Genomic DNA, 20000 nt, shown 5'->3' on the forward strand with positions numbered 1-20000 from the left:
TATAGATCACGTTCCCGCGTCATCCTTGTCACGTGGCGCAAAAATATATTTAAAAAGGGGAATGCAACACGAGGACTTCCGAGGAGGTCAACAATCCTAGTACTACTCTCGCCCAAGCACGCATAACTTCGGAGTTCTGATGGGATCCGGTGCTTTAGTGTTGGTATGATCGCATCCGACATGCAACTATCTATTTGTTCCTTATGCTTGCCCCTACTACTACTACTACTAGTACTACTACTACTACTACTACTACTACTACTACTACTACTACTACTACTACTACTACTACTACTACTACTACTAGTCGTTGGGTGTCATGCGCGGTGGGAAAAGTCACACAGGTCGTGACGGTGCTCGTGTTGTCGGGGTAGAGAGGGAGCGGTGAAATTCTTGTGTTAAACTCGTCTCCGTTGTCGAGGCAAATGTGGCAATGGACACGGGAGGGGCAAGCTAAAACATATCACAAACGTCAAAAATAAGAAAACTAGTAAACGTCAAAAATAAGAAAACATAGGTCATATAGATCACGGTCCCGCGTCTTCCTTGTCACGTGGCGCAAAAATATATTTAAAAAGGGGAATGCAACACGAGGACTTCCCAGGAGGTCACCCATCCTAGTACTACTCTCGCCCAAGCACGCTTAACTTCAGAGTTCTAATGGGATCGGTGCTTTAGTGCTCGTATGATCGCATCCGACATGCAACTATCTATTTGTTCCTTATGCTTGCCCCTACTACTACTACTACTACTACTACTACTACTACTACTACTACTACTACTACTACTACTACTACCAGTACTACTACTACTACTACTACTACTACTACCAATACTACTACTACTACTACTACTACTACTACTACTACTACTACTACTACTACTAGTACTAGTCGTTGGGTGTCATGCGCGGTGCGAAAAGTCACACAGGTCGTGGCGGTGCTCGTGTTGTCGGGGTAGAGAGGGAGCGGTGAAATTCTTGTGTTAAACTCGTCTCCGTTGTCGAGGCAAGTGTGGCAATGGACACGGGAGGGGCAAGCTAAAACATATCACAAACGTCAAAAATAAGAAAACTAGTAAACATCAAAAAAAAGAAAACGAGGTCATATAGATCACGGTCCCGCGTCATCCTTGTCACGTGGCGCAAAAATATATTTAAAAAGGGGAATGCAACACGAGGACTTCCCAGGAGGTCACCCATCCTAGTACTACTCTCGCCCAAGCACGCTTAACTTCGGAGTTCTAATGGGATCCGGTGCTTTAGTGCTGGTATGATCGCATCCGACATGCAACTACCTATTTGTTCCTTATGCTTGCCCCTACTACTAGTCGTTGGATGTCACGCGCGGTGGGAAAAGTCACAGAGGTCGTGGCGGTGCTCGCGTTGTCGGGGTAGAGAGGGAGCGGTGAAATTCTTGTGTTAAACTCGTCTCCGTTGTCGAGGCAAATGTGCCAATGGACACGGGAAGGGCAAGCTAAAACATATCACAAACGTCAAAAATAAGAAAACTAGTAAACGTCAAAAATAAGAAAACGAGGTCATATAGATCACGGTCCCGCGTCATCCTTGTCACGTGGCGCAAAAATATATTTAAAAAGGGGAATGCAACACGAGGACTTCCCAGGAGGTCACCCATCCTAGTACTACTCTCGCCCAAACACGCTTAACTTCGGAGTTCTGATGGGATCCGGTGCTTTAGTGCTGGTATGATCGCATCCAACATGCAACTATCTATATGTTCCTTATGCTTGCCCCTACTACTACTGCTACTACTGCTACTACTGCTACTACTGCTACTACTACTACTACTACTACTAGTCGTTGGGTGTCATGCGCGGTGGGAAAAGTCAAAGAGGTCGTGGCGGTGCTCGTGTTGTCGGGGTAGAGAGGGAGCGGTGAAATTCTTGTGTTAAACTCGTCTCCGTTGTCGAGGCAAATGTGGCAATGGACACGGGAGGGGCAAGCTAAAACATATCACAAACGTCAAAAATAAGAAAACTAGTAAACGTCAAAAATAAGAAAACGAGGTCATATAGATCACGGTCCCGCGTCATCCTTGTCACGTGGCGCAAAAATATATTTAAAAAAAGGAATGCAACACGAGGACTTCCCAGGAGGTCACCCATACTAGTACTACTCTCGCCCAAGCACGCTTAACTTCGGAGTTCTGATGGGATCCGGTGCTTTAGTGCTGGTATGATCGCATCCGACATGCAACTATCTATTTGTTCCTTATGCTTGCCCCTACTACTACTACTACTAGTACTACTACTATTACTACTACTACTAGTCGTTGGGTGTCATGCGCGGTGGGAAAAGTCACAGAGGTCGTGGCGGTGCTCGTGTTGTCGGGGTAGAGAGGGAGCGGTGAAATTCTTGTGTTAAACTCGTCTCCGTTGTCGAGGCAAATGTGGCAATGGACACGGGAGGGGCAAGCTAAAACATATCACAAACGTCAAAAATAAGAAAACTAGTAAACGTCAAAAATAAGAAAACGAGGTCATATAGATCACGGTCCCGCGTCATCCTTATCACGTGGCGCAAAAATATATTTAAAAAGGGGAATGCAACACGAGGACTTCCCAGGAGGTCACCCATCCTAGTACTACTCTCGCCCAAGCACGCTTAACTTCGGAGTTCTGATGGGATCCGGTGCTTTAGTGCTGGTATGATCGCATCCGACATGCAACTATCTATTTGTTCCTTATGCTTGCCCCTACTACTACTACTACTAGTACTACTACTACTACTACTACTACTAGTCGTTGGGTGTCATGCGCGGTGGGAAAAGTCACAGAGGTCGTGGCGGTGCTCGTGTTGTCGGGGTAGAGAGGGAGCGGTGAAATTCTTGTGTTAAACTCGTCTCCGTTGTCGAGGCAAATGTGGCAATGGACACGGGAGGGGCAAGCTAAAACATATCACAAACGTCAAAAATAAGAAAACTAGTAAACGTCAAAAATAAGAAAACGAGGTCATATAGATCACGGTCCCGCGTCATCCTTATCACGTGGCGCAAAAATATATTTAAAAAGGGGAATGCAACACGAGGACTTCCCAGGAGGTCACCGATCCTAGTACTACTCTCGCCCAAGCACGCTTAACTTCGGAGTTCTGATGGGATCCGGTGCTTTAGTGCTGGTATGATCGCATCCGACATGCAACTATCTATTTGTTCCTTATGCTTGCCCCTACTACTACTACTACTAGTACTACTACTACTACTACTACTACTAGTCGTTGGGTGTCATGCGCGGTGGGAAAAGTCACAGAGGTCGTGGCGGTGCTCGTGTTGTCGGGGTAGAGAGGGAGCGGTGAAATTCTTGTGTTAAACTCGTCTCCGTTGTCGAGGCAAATGTGGCAATGGACACGGGAGGGGCAAGCTAAAACATATCACAAACGTCAAAAATAAGAAAACTAGTAAACGTCAAAAATAAGAAAACGAGGTCATATAGATCACGGTCCCGCGTCATCCTTATCACGTGGCGCAAAAATATATTTAAAAAGGGGAATGCAACACGAGGACTTCCCACGAGGTCACCCATCCTAGTACTACTCTCGCCCAAGCACGCTTAACTTCGGAGTTATGATGGGATCCGGTGCTTTAGTGCTGGTATGATCGCATCCGACATGCAACTATCTATTTGTTCCTTATGCTTGCCCCTACTACTACTACTACTAGTACTACTACTACTACTACTAGTACTACTACTACTACTACTACTGCTACTACTGCTCCTACTACTGCTACTACTGCTACTACTGCTACTACTACTACTACTTCTACTACTACTACTACTACTACTACTACTACTACTCCTACTACTACTACTACTACTACTACTACTACTACTACTACTACTACTACTACTAGTACTACTACTACTACGACCACTACTACTACTACTACTACCACCACTACTACTACTACTACTACCACTACTACCACTACTACTACTACTACTACTACTACTACTACCAGTACTACTACTACTACCAGTACTACCAGTACAACTACTACTAGTACTACTACTACTACTACTACTACTACTACTACTACTACTACTACCAGTACTACCAGTACTACGAGTACTACTACTACTACTACTACTACTACTACTACTACTACTACTACTACTACTACCACTACTACCACTACTACTACTACCAGTACTACTACTACCAGTACTACCAGTACTACCAGTACTACTACTACTACTACTACTACTACTACTACTACCACTACTACTACCACTACTACTACCACTACTAATACTGCTACTACTCCTGCTCCTGCTACTGCTCCTGCTCCTGCTACTGCTCCTGCTCCTGCTACTGCTCCTGCTCCTGCTACTACTCCTGCTCCTGCTCCTGCTCCTGCTCCTGCTCCTGCTACTACTACTGCTCCTACTACTACTGCTCCTACTACCACTGCTCCTACTACCACTTCTACTACTCCTACTTCTACTACTCCTGGTACTACTACTCCTGCTACTGCTACTCCTGCTACTCCTGCTACTGCTACTCCTGCTCCTACTCCTGCTACTACTCCTGCTACTACTCCTGCTACTCCTCCTACTCCTGCTACTACTCCTGCTACTACTCCTGCTACTACTCCTGCTACTGCTACTCCTGCTACTGCTACTCCTGCTACTGCTACTCCTGCTACTGCTACTACTGCTACTGCTGCTACTACTGCTGCTGCTACTACTGCTGCTGCTACTACTTCTGCTGCTACTACTGCTGCTGCTACTGCTGCTGTTACTACTGCTGCTACTACTGCTGCTACTACTACTGCTGTTACTACTGCTGTTACTACTGCTGCTACTACTACTGCTACTACTACTCCTACTACTACTACTACTACTACTACTACTACTACTACTCCTACTACTACTACTACTACTACTTCTACTACTACTACCACCACTACTACTACTACTACTACCAGTACTACCAGTACTACTACTACTACTACTACTACTACCAGTACTACCAGTACTACTACTACTACTACTACTACTACTACTACTACTACTACTACTACTACTACTACTACCAGTACCAGTACTACTACTACTACTACTACTACTACTACTACTACTACTACTACTACCACTACTACTACTACCAGTACTACTACTACCAGTACTACCAGTACTACCAGTACTACTACTACTACTACTACTACTACTACTACTACTACTACTACTACTACTACCTACTACTACTACCACTACTACTACCACTACTACTACCACTACTACTACCACTACTACTACCACTACTAATACTGCTACTACTCCTCCTCCTGCTACTACTGCTGCTCCTGCTACTGCTCCTGCTCCTGCTACTGCTCCTGCTCCTGCTACTACTCCTGCTCCTGCTCCTGCTCCTGCTCCTGCTCCTGCTACTACTACTGCTCCTACTACTACTGCTCCTACTACTACTGCTACTACTACTACTGCTACTACTCCTACTGCTACTACTCCTGCTACTACTACTCCTGCTACTCCTACTACTGCTACTCCTGCTCCTACTCCTGCTACTACTCCTGCTACTACTCCTGCTACTCCTCCTACTCCTGCTACTACTCCTGCTACTACTCCTGCTACTACTCCTGCTACTGCTACTCCTGCTACTGCTACTCCTGCTACTGCTACTCCTGCTACTGCTACTCCTGCTACTGCTACTACTGCTACTGCTGCTACTCCTGCTGCTGCTACTACTAATGCTGCTACTACTTCTGCTGCTACTACTGCTGCTGCTACTACTGCTGCTGCTACTACTGTTGTTACTACTACTGCTACTGCTACTACTACTGCTACTACTACTACTACTACTACTACTACTACTACTACTACTACTACTAGTCGTTGGGTGTCATGCTCGGTGGGAAAAGTCACAGAGGTCGTGGCGGTGCTCGTGTTGCCGGGGTAGAGAGGGAGCGGTGAAATTCTTGTGTTAAACTCGTCTCCGTTGTCGAGGCAAATGTGGCAATGGACACGGGAGGGGCAAGCTAAAACATATCACAAACGTCAAAAATAAGAAAACTAGTAAACGTCAAAAATAAGAAAACGAGGTCATATAGATCACGGTCCCGTGTCATCCTTGTCACGTGGCGCAAAAATATATTTAAAAAGGGAAATGCAACACGAGGACTTCCCACGAGGTCAACCATCCTAGTACTACTCTCGCCCAAGCACGCTTAACTTCGGAGTTCTGATGGGATCCGGTGCTTTAGTGCTGGTATGATCTCATCCGACATGCAACTATCTATTTGTTCCTTGTGCTTGCCCCTACTACTACTGCTACTACTGCTACTACTGCTACTACTACTACTACTAGTCGTTGGGTGTCATGCGCGGTGGGAAAAGTCAAAGAGGTCGTGGCGGTGCTCGTGTTGTCGGGGTAGAGAGGGAGCGGTGAAATTCTTGTGTTAAACTCGTCTCCGTTGTCGAGGCAAATGTGGCAATGGACACGGGAGGGGCAAGCTAAAACATATCACAAACGTCAAAAATAAGAAAACTAGTAAACTTCAAAAATAAGAAAACGAGGTCATATAGATCACGGTCCCGCGTCATCCTTGTCACGTGGCGCAAAAATATATTTAAAAAGGGGAATGCAACACGAGGCCTTCCCAGGAGGTCACCCATCCTAGTACTACTCTCGCCCAAGCACGCTTCACTCCGGAGTTTTCATGGGATCTGGTGCTTTAGTGCTGGTATGATCGCATCCCACATGCAACTATCTATTTGTTCCTTATGCTTGCCCCTACTACTACTACTACTAGTACTACTACTACTACTACTATTATTACTACTACTACTACTACTACTACTAGTCGTTGGGTGTCATGCGCGTTGGGAAAAGTCACAAAGGTCGTGGCGGTGCTCGTGTTGTCGGGGTAGAGAGGGAGCGGTGTAATTCTTGTGTTAAACTCGTCTCCGTTCTCGAGGCAAATGTGGCAATGGACACGGGAGGGGCAAGCTAAAACATATCACAAACGTCAAAAATAAGAAAACTAGTAAACGTCAAAAATAAGAAAACGAGGTCATATAGATCACGGTCCCGTGTCATCCTTGTCATGTGGCGCAAAAATATATTTAAAAAGGGGAATGCAACACGAGGACTTCCCAGGAGGTCACCCATCCTAGTACTACTCTCGCCCAAGCACGCTTAACTTCGGAGTTCTGATGGGATCCGGTGCTTTAGTGCTGGTATGATCGCATCCGACATGCAACTATCTATTTGTTCCTTATGCTTGCCCCTACTACTACTGCTACTACTGCTACTACTCCTACTACTACTACTAGTCGTTGGGTGTCATGCGCGGTGGGAAAAGTCAAAGAGGTCGTGGCGGTGCTCGTGTTGTCGGGGTAGAGAGGGAGCGGTGAAATTCTTGTGTTAAACTCGTCTCCGTTGTCGAGGCAAATGTGGCAATGGACACGGGAGGGGCAAGCTAAAACATATCACAAACGTCAAAAATAAGAAAACTAGTAAACGTCAAAAATAAGAAAACGAGGTCATATAGATCACGGTCCCGCGTCATCCTTGTCACGTGGCGCAAAAATATATTTAAAAAGGGGAATGCAACACGAAGACTTCCCAGGAGGTCACCCATCCTAGTACTACTCTCGCCCAAGCACGCTTAACTTCGAAGTTTTGATGGGATCCGGTGCTTTAGTGCAGGTATGATCGCATCCGACATGCAACTATCTATTTGTTCCTTATGCTTGCCCCTACTACTACTACTACTATTACTACTACTACTACTACTACTACTATTACTACTACTACTACTACTATTACTACTACTACTACTATTACTACTACTACTACTACTATTACTACTACTACTACTACCACTACTACTAGTCGTTGGGTGTCATGCGCGGTGGGAAAAGTCACACAGGTCGTGGCGGTGCTCGTGTTGTCGAGGTAGAGAGGGAGCGGTGAAATTCTTGTGTTACACTCGTCTCCGTTGTCGAGGCAAATGTGGCAATGGACACGGGAGGGGCAATCTAAAACATATCACAAACGTCAAAAATAAGAAAACTATTAAACGTCAAAAATAAGAAAACGAGGTCATATAGATCATGGTCCCGCGTCATCCTTGTCACGTGGCGGAAAAATATATTTAAAAAGGGGAATGCAACATGAGGACTTCCCAGGAGGTCACCCATCCTAGTACTACTCTCGCCCAAGCACGCTTAACTTCAGAGTTCTGATGGGATCCGGTGCTTTAGTGCTGGTATAATCGGATCCGACATGCAACTATCTATTTGTTCCTTATGCTTGTCCCTACTGCTGCTACTGCTGCTACTGCTGCGACTGCTGCTACTACTGCTACTGCTCCTACTGCTACTGCTACTGCTACTACTACTACTACTACTACTACTACTACTACTACTACTACTACTACTACTCTACTGCTACTGCTACTGCTACTACTACTGCTACTACTGCTACTACTACTACTACTCCTACTCCTACTGCTACTGCTACTGCTGCTGCTGCTGCTACTTCTACTACTGCTCCTACTGCTACTACTGCTATTACTACTACTACTACTAGTCGTTGGGTGTCATGCGCGGTGGGAAAAGTCACAGAGGTCGTGGCGGTGCTCGTGTTGTCGGGGTAGAGAGGGAGCGGTGAAATTCTTGTGTTAAACTCGTCTCCGTTGTCGAGGCAAATGTGGCAATGGACACGGGAGGGGCAAGCAAAAACATATCACAAACGTCAAAAATAAGAAAACTAGTAAACGTCAAAAATAAGAAAACGAGGTCATATAGATCACGCTCCTGCGTCATCCTTGTCACGTGGCACAAAAATATATTTAAAAAGGGAAATGCAACACGAGGACTTCCCAGGAGGTCACCCATCCTAGTACTACTCTCGCCCAAGCACGCTTAACTTTGAAGTTCTGATGGGATCCGGTGCTTTAGTGCTGGTATGATCGCATCCGACATGTAACTATCTATTTGTTCCTTATGCTTGCCCCTACTACTACTACTACTATTTCTACTACTACTACTACTACTACTACTACTACTACTACTACTACTACTTCTACTACTACTACTACTACTACTACTACTACTACTACTACTACTACTAGTCGTTGGGTGTCATGCGCGGTGGGAAAAGTCACAGAGGTCGTGGCGGTGCTCGTGTTGTCGGGGTAGAGAGGGAGCGGTGAAAATCTTGTGTTAAACTCGTCTCCGTTGTCGAGGCAAATGTGGCAATGGACACGGGAGGGGCAAGCTAAAACATATCACAAACGTCAAAAATAAGAAAACTAGTAAAGGTCAAAAATAAGAAAACGAGGTCATATAGATCACGGTCCCGCGTCATCCTTGTCACGTGGCGCAAAAATATATTTAAAAAGGGGAATGCAACACGAGGACTTCCCAGGAGGTCACCCATCGTAGTACTACTCTCGCCCAAGCACGCTTAACTTCGGAGTTCTGATGGGATCCGGTGCTTTAGTGCTGGTATGATCGCATCCGACATGCAACTATCTATTTGTTCCTTATGCTTGCCCCTACTACTACTACTACTAGTACTACTACTACTACTACTACTACTAGTCGTTGGGTGTCATGCGCGGTGGGAAAAGTCACAGAGGTCGTGGCGGTGCTCGTGTTGTCGGGGTAGAGAGGGAGCGGTGAAATTCTTGTGTTAAACTCGTCTCCGTTGTCGAGGCAAATGTGGCAATGGCCACGGGAGGGGCAAGCTAAAACATATCACAAACGTCAAAAATAAGAAAACTAGTAAACGTCAAAAATAAGAAAACGAGGTCATATAGATCACGGTCCCGCGTCATCCTTATCACGTGGCGCAAAAATATATTTAAAAAAGGGAATGCAACACGAGGACTTCCCAGGAGGTCACCCATCCTAGTACTACTCTCGCCCAAGCACGCTTAACTTCGGAGTTCTGATGGGATCCGGTGCTTTAGTGCTGGTATGATCGCATCCGACATGCAACTATCTATTTGTTCCTTATGCTTGCCCCTACTACTACTACTACTAGTACTACTACTACTAGTCGTTGGGTGTCATGCGCGGTGGGAAAAGTCACAGAGGTCGTGGCGGTGCTCGTGTTGTTGGGGTAGAGAGGGAGCGGTGAAATTCTTGTGTTAAACTCGTCTCTGTTGTCGAGGCAAATGTGGCAATGGACACGGGAGGGGCAAGCTAAAACATATCACAAACGTCATCCTTATCACGTGGCGCAAAAATATATTTAAAAAGGGGAATGCAACACGAGGACTTCCTAGGAGGTCACCCATCCTAGTACTACTCTCGCCCAAGCACGCTTAACTTCGGAGTTCTGATGGGATCCGGTGCTTTAGTGCTGGTATGATCGCATCCGACATGCAACTATCTATTTGTTCCTTATGCTTGCCCCTACTACTACTACTACTACTACTACTACTACTACTACTACTAGTCGTTGGGTGTCATGCGCGGTGGGAAAAGTCACAGAGTTCGTGGCGGTGCTCGTGTTGTCGGGGTAGAGAGGGAGCGGTGAAATTCTTGTGTTAAACTCGTCTCCGTTGTCGAGGCAAATGTGGCAATGGACACGGGAGGGGCAAGCTAAAACATATCACAAACGTCAAAAATAAGAAAACTAGTAAACGTCAAAAATAAGAAAACGAGGTCATATAGATCACGGTCCCGCGTCATCCTTATCACGTGGCGCAAAAATATATTTAAAAAGGGGAATGCAACACGAGGACTTCCCAGGAGGTCACCCATCCTAGTACTACTCTCGCCCAAGCACGCTTAACTTCGGAGTTCTGATGGGATCCGGTGCTTTAGTGCTGGTTTGATCGCATCCGACATGCAACTATCTATTTGTTCCTTATGCTTGCCCCTACTACTAGTACTACTAGTACTACTACTACTACTACTACTGCTACTACTGCTGCTACTACTGCTACTACTGCTACTACTGCTACTACTACTACTACTTCTACTACTACTACTACTACTACTACTACTCCTACTACTACTACTACTACTACTACTACTACTACTACTACTACTACTACTACTACTAGTACTACTACTACTACTACTACTACTACTACTACTACTACGACCACTACTACTACTACTACTAGTACCACCACCACTACTACTACTACTACCACTACTACCACTACTACTACTACTACTACTACTACTACTACCAGTACTACTACTACTACCAGTACTACCAGTACAACTACTACTACTACTACTACTACTACTACTACTACTACTACTACCAGTACTACCAGTACTACGAGTACTACTACTACTACTACTACTACTACTACTACTACTACTACTACTACTACTACTGCTACTACTGCTATTACTACTACTACTACTAGTCGTTGGGTGTCATGCGCGGTGGGAAAAGTCAAAGAGGTCGTGGCGGTGCTCGTGTTGTCGGGGTAGAGAGGGAGCGGTGAAATTCTTGTGTTAAACTCGTCTCCGTTGTCGAGGCAAATGTGGCAATGGACACGGGAGGGGCAAGCTAAAACATATCACAAACGTCAAAAATAAGAAAACTAGTTAACGTCAAAAATAAGAAAACGAGGTCATATAGATCACGGTCCCGCGTCATCCTTGTCACGTGGCGCAAAAATATATTTAAAAAGGGGAATGCAACACGAAGACTTCCCAGGAGGTCACCCATCCTAGTACTACTCTCGCCCAAGCACGCTTAACTTCGGAGTTCTGATGGGATCCAGTGCTTTAGTGCAGGTATGATCGCATCCGACATGCAACTATCTATTTGTTCCTTATGCTTGCCCCTACTACTACTACTACTATTACTACTACTACTACTACTACTACTACTACTATTACTACTACTACTACTACTATTACTACTACTACTACTACTATTACTACTACTACTACTATTACTACTACTACTACTACTACTACTAGTCGTTGGGTGTCATGCGCGGTGGGAAAAGTCACACAGGTCGTGGCGGTGCTCGTGTTGTCGGGGTAGAGAGGGAGCGGTGAAATTCTTGTGTTAAACTCGTCTCCGTTGTCGAGGCAAATGTGGCAATGGACACGGGAGGGGCAATCTAAAACATATCACAAACGTCAAAAATAAGAAAACTATTAAACGTCAAAAATAAGAAAACGAGGTCATATAGATCATGGTCCCGCGTCATCCTTGTCACGTGGCGCAAAAATATATTTAAAAAGGGGAATGCAACATGAGGACTTCCCAGGAGGTCACCCATCCTAGTACTACTCTCGCCCAAGCACGCTTAACTTCAGAGTTCTGATGGGATCCGGTGCTTTAGTGCTGGTATGATCGGATCCAACATGCAACTATCTATTTGTTCCTTATGCTTGTCCCTACTGCTGCTACTGCTGCTACTGCTGCGACTGCTGCTACTGCTGCTACTGCTCCTACTGCTACTGCTACTGCTACTACTACTACTACTACTACTACTACTACTACTACTACTACTCTACTGCTACTGCTACTGCTACTGCTACTACTACTGCTACTACTGCTACTACTACTACTCCTACTGCTACTGCTACTGCTGCTGCTGCTGCTACTTCTACTACTGCTCCTACTGCTACTACTGCTATTACTACTACTACTACTAGTCGTTGGGTGTCATGCGCGGTGGGAAAAGTCACAGAGGTCGTGGCGGTGCTCGTGTTGTCGGGGTAGAGAGGGAGCGGTGAAATTCTTGTGTTAAACTCGTCTCCGTTGTCGAGGCAAATGTGGTAATGGACACGGGAGGGGCAAGCAAAAACATATCACAAACGTCAAAAATAAGAAAACTAGTAAACGTCAAAAATAAGAAAACGAGGTCATATAGATCACGCTCCCGCGTAATCCTTGTCACGTGGCACAAAAATATATTTAAAAAGGGAAATGCAACACGTGGACTTCCCAGGAGGTCACCCATCCTAGTACTACTCTCGCCCAAGCACGCTTAACTTCGAAGTTCTGATGGGATCCGGTGCTTTAGTGCTGGTATGATCGCATCCGACATGTAACTATCTATTTGTTCCTTATGCTTGCCCCTACTACTACTACTACTATTTCTACTACTACTACTACTACTACTACTACTACTACTACTACTACTACTTCTACTACTACTACTACTACTACTACTACCACTACTACTACTACTACTACTACTAGTCGTTGGGTGTCAAGCGCGGTGGGAAAAGTCACAGAGGTCGTGGCGGTGCTTGTGTTGTCGGGGTAGAGAGGGAGCGGTGAAATTCTTGTGTTAAACTCATCTCCTTTGTCGACGCAAATGTGGCAATGGACACGGGAGGGGCAAGCTAAAACATATCACAAACGTCAAAAATAAGAAAACTAGTAAACGTGAAAAATAAGAAAACGATGTCATATAGATCACGCTCCCGCGTCATCCTTGTGACGTGGCGCAAAAATATATTTAAAAAGGGGAATGCAACACGAGGATTTCCCCAGAGGTCACCCATCCTAGTACTACTCTCATCCAAGCACGCTTAACTTCGGAGTTTTTATGGTATCCGGTGCTTTAGTGCTGGTATGATCGCATCCGACATGCAACTATCTATTTGTTCCTTATGCTTGCCCTTACTACTACTACTACTACTACTACTACTACTACTAGTACTACTACTACTAGTACTACTAGTACTACTACTACTACTACTACTACTACTACTACTACTAGTACTACTACTACTACTACTACTACTACTACTACTACTACTACTTGTCGTTGGGTGTCAAGCGCGGTGGGAAAAGTCACAGAGGTCGTGGCGGTGCTTGTGTTGTCGGGGTAGAGAGGGAGCGGTGAAATTCTTGTGTTAAACTCGTCTCCGTTGTCGAGGCAAATGTGGCAATGGACACGGGAGGGGCAAGCTAAAACATATCACAAACGTCAAAAATAAGAAAACTAGTAAACGTCAAAAATAAGAAAACGAGGTCATATAGATCACGGTCCCGCGTCATCCTTGTCACGTGGCGCAAAAATATATTTAAAAAGGGGAATGCAACACGAAGACTTCCCAGGAGGTCACCCATCCTAGTACTACTCTCGCCCAAGCACGCTTAACTTCGGAGTTCTGATGGGATCCGGTGCTTTAGTGCAGGTATGATCGCATCCGACATGCAACTATCTATTTGTTCCTTATGCTTGCCCCTACTACTACTACTACTATTACTACTACTACTACTACTACTACTATTACTACTACTACTACTACTATTACTACTACTACTACTATTACTACTACTACTACTACTATTACTACTACTACTACTACTACTACTAGTCGTTGGGTGTCATGCGCGGTGGGAAAAGTCACACAGGTCGTGGCGGTGCTCGTGTTGTCGGGGTAGAGAGGGAGCGGTGAAATTCTTGTGTTAAACTCGTCTCCGTTGTCGAGGCAAATGTGGCAATGGACACGGGAGGGGCAATCTAAAACATATCACAAACGTCAAAAATAAGAAAACTATTAAACGTCAAAAATAAGAAAACGAGGTCATATAGATCACGTTCCCGCGTCATCCTTGTCACGTGGCGCAAAAATATATTTAAAAAGGGGAATGCAACATGAGGACTTCCCAGGAGGTCACCCATCCTAGTACTACTCTCGCCCAAGCACGCTTAACTTCAGAGTTCTGATGGGATCCGGTGCTTTAGTGCTGGTATGATCGGATCCGACATGCAACTATCTATTTGTTCCTTATGCTTGTCCCTACTGCTGCTACTGCTGCTACTGCTGCGACTGCTGCGACTGCTGCTACTGCTGCTACTGCTACTGCTACTGCTACTACTACTACTACTACTACTACTACTACTACTACTCTACTGCTACTGCTACTGCTACTGCTACTGCTACTACTGCTACTACTACTACTACTCCTACTCCTACTGCTACTGCTACTGCTGCTGCTGCTGCTACTTCTACTACTGCTCCTACTGCTACTACTGCTATTACTACTACTACTACTAGTCGTTGGGTGTCATGCGCGGTGGGAAAAGTCACAGAGGTCGTGGCGGTGCTCGTGTTGTCGGGGTAGAGAGGGAGCGGTGAAATTCTTGTGTTAAACTCGTCTCCGTTGTCGAGGCAAATGTGGCAATGGACACGGGAGGGGCAAGCAAAAACATATCACAAACGTCAAAAATAAGAAAACTAGTAAACGTCAAAAATAAAAAACGAGGTCATATAGATCACGCTCCCGCGTAATCCTTGTCACGTGGCACAAAAATATATTTAAAAAGGGAAATGCAACACGAGGACTTCCCAGGAGGTCACCCATCCTAGTACTACTCTCGCCCAAGCACGCTTAACTTCGAAGTTCTGATGGGATCCGGTGCTTTAGTGCTGGTATGATCGCATCCGACATGTAACTATCTATTTGTTCCTTATGCTTGCCCCTACTACTACTACTACTATTTCTACTACTACTACTACTACTACTACTACTACTACTACTACTACTTCTACTACTACTACTACTACTACTACCACTACTACTACTACTACTACTACTAGTCGTTGGGTGTCAAGCGCGGTGGGAAAAGTCACAGAGGTCGTGGCGGTGCTTGTGTTGTCGGGGTAGAGAGGGAGCGGTGAAATTCTTGTGTTAAACTCATCTCCTTTGTCGACGCAAATGTGGCAATGGACACGGGAGGGGCAAGCTAAAACATATCACAAACGTCAAAAATAAGAAAACTAGTAAACGTGAAAAATAAGAAAACGATGTCATATAGATCACGCTCCCGCGTCATCCTTGTGACGTGGCGCAAAAATATATTTAAAAAGGGGAATGCAACACGAGGATTTCCCCAGAGGTCACCCATCCTAGTACTACTCTCATCCAAGCACGCTTAACTTCGGAGTTTTTATGGTATCCGGTGCTTTAGTGCTGGTATGATCGCATCCGACATGCAACTATCTATTTGTTCCTTATGCTTGCCCTTACTACTACTACTACTACTACTACTACTACTAGTACTACTACTACTAGTACTACTAGTACTACTACTACTACTACTACTACTACTACTACTACTACTACTAGTACTACTACTACTACTACTACTACTACTACTACTACTACTACTACTTGTCGTTGGGTGTCAAGCGCGGTGGGAAAAGTCACAGAGGTCGTGGCGGTGCTTGTGTTGTCGGGGTAGAGAGGGAGCGGTGAAATTCTTGTGTTAAACTCGTCTCCGTTGTCGAGGCAAATGTGGCAATGGACACGGGAGGGGCAAGCTAAAACATATCACAAACGTCAAAAATAAGAAAACTAGTAAACGTCAAAAATAAGAAAACTAGTAAACGTCAAAAATAAGAAAACGATGTAATATAGATCACGCTCCCGCGTCATCCTTGTCACGTGGCGCAAAAATATATTTAAAAAGGGGAATGCAACACGAGGACTTCCCAGGAGGTCACTCATCCTAGTACTACTCTCGCCCAAGCACTCTTAATTTCGGAGTTCTGATGGGATCCGGTGCTTTAGTGCTGGTATGATCGCATCCGACATGTAACTATGTATTTGTTCCTTATGCTTGCCCCTACTACTACTACTACTTCTACTACTACTACTACTACTACTACTACTACTACTACTACTACTACTACTACTACTACTACTACTACTACTACTACTACTAGTCGTTGGGTGTCATGCGCGGTGGGAAAAGTCACAGAGGTCGTGGCGGTGCTCGTGTTGTCGGGGTAGAGAGGGAGCGGTGAAATTCTTGTGTTAAACTCGTCTCCGTTGTCGAGGCAAATTTGCCAATGGACACGGGAGGGGCAAGCTAAAACATATCACAAACGTCAAAAATAAGAAAACTAGTAAACGTCAAAAATAAGAAAACGAGGTCATATAGATCACGGTCCCGCGTCATCCTTGTCACGTGGCGCAAAAATATATTTAAAAAGGGGAATGCAACACGAGGTCTTCACAGGAGGTCACCCATCCTAGTACTACTCTCGCCCAAGCACGCTTAACTTCGGAGTTCTGATGGGATCCGGTGCTTTAGTGCTGGTATGATCGCATCCGACATGCAACTATCTATTTGTTCCTTATGCTTGCCCCTACTACTACTACTACTACTACTACTCCTACTCCTACTGCTACTGCTACTGCTACTGCTACTGCTACTACTGCTGCTGCTACTACTTCTACTACTGCTACTACTACTACTACTACTACTAGTCGTTGGGTGTCATGCGCGGTGGGAAAAGTCACAGAGGTCGTGGCGGTGCTCGTGTTGTCGGGGTAGAGAGGGAGCGGTGAAATTCTTGTGTTAAACTCGTCTCCGTTGTCGAGGCAAATGTGGCAATGGACATGGGAGGGGCAAGCTAAAAGATATCACAAACGTCGAAAATAAGAAAACTAGTAAACGTCAAAAATAGGAAAACGAGGTCATATAGATCACGGTTCCGCGTCATCCTTGTCACGTCGCGCAAAAATATATTTAAAAAGGGGAATGCAACACGAGGACTTCCTAGGAGGTCACCCATCCTAGTACTACTCTCGCCCAAGCACGCTTAACTTCGGAGTTCTGATGGGATCCGGTGCTTTAGTGCTGGTATGATCGCATCCGACATGCTACTATCTATTTGTTCGTTATGCTTGCCCCTACTACTAGTACTACTACTACTACTACTACTACTACTACTACTACTACTACTACTAGTCGTTGGGTGTCATCCGCGGTGGGAAAAGTCATAGAGGTCGTGGCGGTGCTCGTGTTGTCGGGGTAGAGAGGGAGCGGTGAAATTCTTGTGTTAAACTCGTCTCCGTTGTCGAGGCAAATGTGGCAATGGACACGGGAGGGGCAAGCTAAAACATATCACAAAGGTCAAAAATAAGAAAACTAGTAAACGTCAAAAATAAGAAAACGAGGTCATATAGATCACGGTCCCGCGTCATCCTTGTCACGTGGCGCAAAAATATATTTAAAAAGGGGAATGCAACACGAGGACTTCCCAGGAGGTCACCCATCCTGGAGGTCACCCCCATCATGGAGGTCACCCATCCTAGTACTACTCTCGCCCAAGCACGCTTAACTTCAGAGTTCTGATGGGATCCGGTGCTTTAGTGCTGGTATGATCGCATCCGACATGCAACTATCTATTTGTTCCTTATGCTTGCCCCTAGTACTACTACTACTACTACTACTACTACTACTACTAGTCGTTGGGTGTCATGCGCGGTGGGAAAAGTCACAGAGGTCGTGGCGGTGCTCGTGTTGTCGGGGTAGAGAGGGAGCGGTGAAATTCTTGTGTTAAACTCGTCTCCGTTGTCGAGGCAAATGTGCCAATGGACACGGGAGGGGCAAGCTAAAACATATCACAAACGTCAAAAATAAGAAAACTAGTAAACGTCAAAAATAAGAAAACGAGGTCATATAGATCACGGTCCCGCGTCATCCTTGTCACGTGGCGCAAAAATATATTTAAAAAGGGGAATGCAACACGAGGACTTCCCAGGAGGTCACCCATAGGAGGTCACCCATCCTAGTACTACTCTCGCCCAAGCACGCTTAACTTCGGAGTTGTGATGGGATCCGGTGCTTTATTGCTGGTATGATCGCATCCGACATGCAACTATCTATTTCTTCCTTATGCTTGCCCCTACTACTACTACTAGTGCTACTAGTACTACTACTACTACTACTACTACTACTACTACTACTACTACTACTAGTACTACTACTAGTACTACTACTACTACTACTACTAGTACTACTACTACTACTACTACTACTACTACTACTACTACTAGTAGTACTACTACTACTACTACTACTACTACTACTACTACTACTACTAGTCGTCGGGTGTCATGCGCGGTGGGAAAAGTCACAGAGGTCGTGGCGGTGCTCGTGTTGTCGGGGTAGAGAGGGAGCGGTGAGATTCTTGTGTTAAACTCGTCTCCGTTGTCGAGGCAAGTGTGGCAATGGACACGGGAGGGGCAAGCTAAAACATATCACAAACGTCAAAAATAAGAAAACTAGTAAACGTCAAAAATAAGAAAACGAGGTCATATAGATCACGGTCCCGCGTCATCCTTGTCACGTGGCGCAAAAATATATTTAAAAAGGGGAATGCAACACGAGGACTTCCCAGGAGGTCACCCATCCTAGTACTACTCTCGCCCAAGCAGGCTTAACTTCGGAGTTCTGATGGGATCCGGTGCTTTAGTGCTGGTATGATCGCATCCGACATGCAACTATCTATTTGTTCCTTATGCTTGCCCCTACTACTACTACTACTACTACTACTACTACTACTACTACTACTACTACTACTACTACTACTACTCCTCCTCCTACTGCTCCTACTGCTGCTGCTGCTGCTGCTGCTCCTGCTACTGCTAGTGCTACTGCTACTACTAGTCGTTGGGTGTCATGCGCGGTGGGAAAACTCACAGAGGTCGTGGCGGTGCTCGTGTTGTCGGGGTAGAGAGGGAGCGGTGAAATTCTTGTGTTAAACTCGTCTCCGTTGTCGAGGCAAATGTGCCAATGGACACGGGAGGGGCAAGCTAAAACATATCACAAACGTCAAAAATAAGAAAACTAGTAAACGTCAAAAATAAGAAAACGAGGTCATATAGATCACGGTCCCGCGTCATCCTTGTCACGTGGCGCAAAAATATATTTAAAAAGGGGAATGCAACACGAGGACTTCCCAGGAGGTCACCCATCCTAGTACAACACTCGCCCAAGCACGCTTAACTTCGGAGTTCTTATGGGATCCGGTGCTTTAGTGCTGGTATGATCGCATCCGACATGCAACTATCTATTTGTTCCTTATGCTTGCCCCTACTACTACTACTACTACTACTACTACTACTACTACTACTACTAGTAGTCGTTGGGTGTCATGCGTGGTGGGAAAAGTCACAGAGGTCGTGGCGGTGCTCGTGTTGTCGGGGTAGAGAGGGAGCGGTGAAATTCTTGTGTTAAATTCGTCTCCGTTCTCGAGGCAAG

The 20000-nt window shown here is 45.4% G+C and overlaps 31 non-coding genes and 2 pseudogenes across 31 annotated transcripts; all 33 read right to left on the reverse strand.

Annotated features, from left to right (window-relative positions):
* Positions 1-58: 58 nt before the first annotated feature.
* On the reverse strand, positions 59-177 carry LOC123416517. The gene has a single exon (XR_006616159.1). It is a non-coding gene; the product is annotated as a 5S ribosomal RNA (ribosomal RNA).
* Positions 178-579: 402 nt separating this feature from the next.
* On the reverse strand, positions 580-697 carry LOC123416436. Its single transcript, XR_006616094.1, has one exon. It is a non-coding gene; the product is annotated as a 5S ribosomal RNA (ribosomal RNA).
* Positions 698-1164: 467 nt separating this feature from the next.
* On the reverse strand, positions 1165-1283 carry LOC123416661. The gene has a single exon (XR_006616269.1). It is a non-coding gene; the product is annotated as a 5S ribosomal RNA (ribosomal RNA).
* A 317-nt stretch (positions 1284-1600) lies between these two features.
* Positions 1601-1719, reverse strand: LOC123416865. The gene has a single exon (XR_006616462.1). It is a non-coding gene; the product is annotated as a 5S ribosomal RNA (ribosomal RNA).
* Positions 1720-2090: 371 nt separating this feature from the next.
* On the reverse strand, positions 2091-2209 carry LOC123416836. The gene has a single exon (XR_006616435.1). It is a non-coding gene; the product is annotated as a 5S ribosomal RNA (ribosomal RNA).
* Positions 2210-2562: 353 nt separating this feature from the next.
* Positions 2563-2681, reverse strand: LOC123416380. Its single transcript, XR_006616044.1, has one exon. It is a non-coding gene; the product is annotated as a 5S ribosomal RNA (ribosomal RNA).
* A 353-nt stretch (positions 2682-3034) lies between these two features.
* On the reverse strand, positions 3035-3153 carry LOC123415755. The gene has a single exon (XR_006615455.1). It is a non-coding gene; the product is annotated as a 5S ribosomal RNA (ribosomal RNA).
* A 353-nt stretch (positions 3154-3506) lies between these two features.
* LOC123415885 lies at positions 3507-3625 on the reverse strand. The gene has a single exon (XR_006615577.1). It is a non-coding gene; the product is annotated as a 5S ribosomal RNA (ribosomal RNA).
* A 2517-nt stretch (positions 3626-6142) lies between these two features.
* On the reverse strand, positions 6143-6261 carry LOC123416208. Its single transcript, XR_006615882.1, has one exon. It is a non-coding gene; the product is annotated as a 5S ribosomal RNA (ribosomal RNA).
* Positions 6262-6617: 356 nt separating this feature from the next.
* On the reverse strand, positions 6618-6736 carry LOC123416450. The gene has a single exon (XR_006616106.1). It is a non-coding gene; the product is annotated as a 5S ribosomal RNA (ribosomal RNA).
* Positions 6737-7113: 377 nt separating this feature from the next.
* On the reverse strand, positions 7114-7232 carry LOC123416391. Its single transcript, XR_006616055.1, has one exon. It is a non-coding gene; the product is annotated as a 5S ribosomal RNA (ribosomal RNA).
* A 353-nt stretch (positions 7233-7585) lies between these two features.
* Positions 7586-7704, reverse strand: LOC123416280. Its single transcript, XR_006615951.1, has one exon. It is a non-coding gene; the product is annotated as a 5S ribosomal RNA (ribosomal RNA).
* A 443-nt stretch (positions 7705-8147) lies between these two features.
* Positions 8148-8266, reverse strand: LOC123416383. Its single transcript, XR_006616047.1, has one exon. It is a non-coding gene; the product is annotated as a 5S ribosomal RNA (ribosomal RNA).
* Positions 8267-8846: 580 nt separating this feature from the next.
* LOC123415940 lies at positions 8847-8965 on the reverse strand. Its single transcript, XR_006615630.1, has one exon. It is a non-coding gene; the product is annotated as a 5S ribosomal RNA (ribosomal RNA).
* Positions 8966-9390: 425 nt separating this feature from the next.
* On the reverse strand, positions 9391-9509 carry LOC123416665. The gene has a single exon (XR_006616272.1). It is a non-coding gene; the product is annotated as a 5S ribosomal RNA (ribosomal RNA).
* Positions 9510-9862: 353 nt separating this feature from the next.
* Positions 9863-9981, reverse strand: LOC123416404. The gene has a single exon (XR_006616067.1). It is a non-coding gene; the product is annotated as a 5S ribosomal RNA (ribosomal RNA).
* Positions 9982-10255: 274 nt separating this feature from the next.
* LOC123416810 lies at positions 10256-10374 on the reverse strand. The gene has a single exon (XR_006616411.1). It is a non-coding gene; the product is annotated as a 5S ribosomal RNA (ribosomal RNA).
* Positions 10375-10724: 350 nt separating this feature from the next.
* Positions 10725-10843, reverse strand: LOC123416833. The gene has a single exon (XR_006616432.1). It is a non-coding gene; the product is annotated as a 5S ribosomal RNA (ribosomal RNA).
* Positions 10844-11655: 812 nt separating this feature from the next.
* LOC123415614 lies at positions 11656-11774 on the reverse strand. Its single transcript, XR_006615324.1, has one exon. It is a non-coding gene; the product is annotated as a 5S ribosomal RNA (ribosomal RNA).
* A 446-nt stretch (positions 11775-12220) lies between these two features.
* On the reverse strand, positions 12221-12339 carry LOC123416324. Its single transcript, XR_006615992.1, has one exon. It is a non-coding gene; the product is annotated as a 5S ribosomal RNA (ribosomal RNA).
* Positions 12340-12907: 568 nt separating this feature from the next.
* On the reverse strand, positions 12908-13026 carry LOC123415510. Its single transcript, XR_006615226.1, has one exon. It is a non-coding gene; the product is annotated as a 5S ribosomal RNA (ribosomal RNA).
* A 431-nt stretch (positions 13027-13457) lies between these two features.
* Positions 13458-13576, reverse strand: LOC123416497. The gene has a single exon (XR_006616145.1). It is a non-coding gene; the product is annotated as a 5S ribosomal RNA (ribosomal RNA).
* Positions 13577-14028: 452 nt separating this feature from the next.
* On the reverse strand, positions 14029-14147 carry LOC123415298. Its single transcript, XR_006615015.1, has one exon. It is a non-coding gene; the product is annotated as a 5S ribosomal RNA (ribosomal RNA).
* Positions 14148-14587: 440 nt separating this feature from the next.
* LOC123416325 lies at positions 14588-14706 on the reverse strand. Its single transcript, XR_006615993.1, has one exon. It is a non-coding gene; the product is annotated as a 5S ribosomal RNA (ribosomal RNA).
* Positions 14707-15270: 564 nt separating this feature from the next.
* LOC123415529 lies at positions 15271-15389 on the reverse strand. The gene has a single exon (XR_006615244.1). It is a non-coding gene; the product is annotated as a 5S ribosomal RNA (ribosomal RNA).
* A 425-nt stretch (positions 15390-15814) lies between these two features.
* Positions 15815-15933, reverse strand: LOC123416498. The gene has a single exon (XR_006616146.1). It is a non-coding gene; the product is annotated as a 5S ribosomal RNA (ribosomal RNA).
* Positions 15934-16416: 483 nt separating this feature from the next.
* LOC123415988 lies at positions 16417-16535 on the reverse strand. Its single transcript, XR_006615674.1, has one exon. It is a non-coding gene; the product is annotated as a 5S ribosomal RNA (ribosomal RNA).
* A 407-nt stretch (positions 16536-16942) lies between these two features.
* Positions 16943-17061, reverse strand: LOC123416747. The gene has a single exon (XR_006616350.1). It is a non-coding gene; the product is annotated as a 5S ribosomal RNA (ribosomal RNA).
* A 428-nt stretch (positions 17062-17489) lies between these two features.
* On the reverse strand, positions 17490-17608 carry LOC123416811. Its single transcript, XR_006616412.1, has one exon. It is a non-coding gene; the product is annotated as a 5S ribosomal RNA (ribosomal RNA).
* A 365-nt stretch (positions 17609-17973) lies between these two features.
* Positions 17974-18126, reverse strand: LOC123416428 (annotated as a pseudogene).
* A 347-nt stretch (positions 18127-18473) lies between these two features.
* On the reverse strand, positions 18474-18606 carry LOC123416532 (annotated as a pseudogene).
* Positions 18607-19112: 506 nt separating this feature from the next.
* LOC123415468 lies at positions 19113-19231 on the reverse strand. Its single transcript, XR_006615186.1, has one exon. It is a non-coding gene; the product is annotated as a 5S ribosomal RNA (ribosomal RNA).
* Positions 19232-19677: 446 nt separating this feature from the next.
* Positions 19678-19796, reverse strand: LOC123415622. The gene has a single exon (XR_006615332.1). It is a non-coding gene; the product is annotated as a 5S ribosomal RNA (ribosomal RNA).
* Between the last annotated feature and the right edge of the window lie 204 nt (positions 19797-20000).

This window comes from Hordeum vulgare, unplaced genomic scaffold (genome assembly GCF_904849725.1).
Source record: "Hordeum vulgare subsp. vulgare unplaced genomic scaffold, MorexV3_pseudomolecules_assembly, whole genome shotgun sequence".
Classification (NCBI taxonomy): Eukaryota; Viridiplantae; Streptophyta; class Magnoliopsida; order Poales; family Poaceae; genus Hordeum; species Hordeum vulgare.